Source organism: Brachionichthys hirsutus, chromosome 8, assembly GCF_040956055.1.
Source record: "Brachionichthys hirsutus isolate HB-005 chromosome 8, CSIRO-AGI_Bhir_v1, whole genome shotgun sequence".
In the NCBI taxonomy this organism is placed as follows: Eukaryota; Metazoa; Chordata; class Actinopteri; order Lophiiformes; family Brachionichthyidae; genus Brachionichthys; species Brachionichthys hirsutus.
In genome coordinates, this window is record NC_090904.1 from 9,054,875 (window position 1) to 9,056,579 (window position 1,705).

Below are 1,705 nucleotides of genomic sequence, written 5' to 3' on the forward strand. Positions count from 1 at the left end.
TTATTAGATTTCTGCATTTCTTTTATTCATACGTTTTCAAACACAATTGATTTTCTCTCGCCTGCTGATCTGTTCTTCGGGTGAACGTGTGAATCCTCGCTCATCCGTCTAGCTGCTCATTAACACCGCAGGGTTTCCCTCTCACGAGCAGCGGCGGGTCGATGCAGCCAGCGTGGGGCCTGGTTTTGGATTTCCGGATGGTTCCTGAATGCAGCGTCTGGCTGTGAAGTCCCACCTCCTCTCACAGGTTTGCTCCTCTTCTGTTCCTCTGCTGCAACATCAGGACCAATTCAGTACCAGTTGGTGCAGGAGATCATGAAGCGCATGTCATCCACCTTCCTGTTTCCCATCAGGCACTGGGGCAGCTCTGCTGGGATATCTAGCGGGGTAAAATGGTTATTTTGGAAATAACAATGAAGATGAATTAATTTGTAGATAAACACAAGGAAATAAAATGAATAGTTATATGGAATAATAAAGTAGAGTGTACTCGGTTACCTTCAGATGTAGATGATCCTGAGTCGCTATTGGCTGATTCTTTATGCTCCTCCTCTGTCTCCTCCCTCTCATGGCTCTGCCCTCCTCCCATCGTCACTCACCTGAGTAGAAACGCACAGGTACGGGTTTGTAATGACAGAGAGAACAAGTTATCCTTGTTGCATTCCTTATTTGTCCATAATGGATCATTTGATTATTTTTGTAGTGGGCGGAGCCGGGGGTGGGAGGAGCCGGCGGTGGGAGGAACCGGCGATGGGGGCGAACTCTGCAGAGATTTTCATTCCAAATCAGACACTATATTTAACAGACAAGCAGCGGAACCAACGAGTCTGACTCGCTTCATTCATGGACTGAGCGCTTCCGTCAGCATTCAGCGGCGTCGCCTCCTCTCTCCTCCCAAATGTCAGAGCGGAGCTAAATATAGAGCTCTGCTCCCAGATGTTGTTTTTGTTTATTTCCAACTGATGAGATAAGAACTAAACTCAATCTCTTCTCTCTCCTCTGGTTCTTCACGTGAGCCTCGGCGTGCAGCAGCGGGATCATTATTCTCCCAGCAGCAGATTAATTACAGATTACTCATCACCTGTTTCAAGGATGAGAGTCACCATCCATCCATCTGAGACCAAACCAAACCTGGAGTCACATCCCTTCGTGTTCACATTCATAAGAAGCTTGGTGTGAAACGCCAAAGCGGAAAACCTCAATTTTAAAGTGAATTTGTTAAATAAAAGCACGTAGCCGTGCTTTAAATCTGTATTTTGGAAACAGTTCTCATTATTTAGTTTGTGATATTAAGTCATTTAAGTTTTATTTTCAAACTGAAACTTTATTTAAACGTCTCCGTCATATAAAGACAGATTAAACGCTGATATTATTCTCTGATGTGTCCGTTTGAACGTCGGTGCCGTGAAAATGCGTGGCTGCTTGTTTAAAACTGCAATAGCTCCGCCTACGCACACACAAGTGTGTGTGTGTGTGTGTGTGTGTGTGTGTGTGTTTGTGTGTGTGTGTGAGTGAGTGAGTGCGCATCTGCTGCCAATCATAAATTAATTTTAGCCCACCTCGTCGACCCCCCTCGTATCCTACGGGATCCGCCCGCCTCCGGTACCGATCAATGCGCGGCGTTTCCAGGCAGAGTCTTCAGATATTCGTGTTGTCGGAGAACGGCTCCAGAGATGGTTTATACCTGGAAGGAGGGATCACTCTG

The 1,705-nt window shown here is 46.2% G+C and overlaps 1 long non-coding RNA gene across 1 annotated transcript; it reads right to left on the bottom strand.

Moving 5' to 3' along the window:
• Positions 1-1,683, bottom strand: LOC137898891 (uncharacterized). The gene is made up of 3 exons (XR_011105618.1): positions 1,560-1,683; positions 499-599; positions 1-379 (listed from the first exon to the last, which is right to left on the bottom strand). It is a non-coding gene; the product is annotated as an uncharacterized lncRNA (long non-coding RNA).
• Between the last annotated feature and the right edge of the window lie 22 nt (positions 1,684-1,705).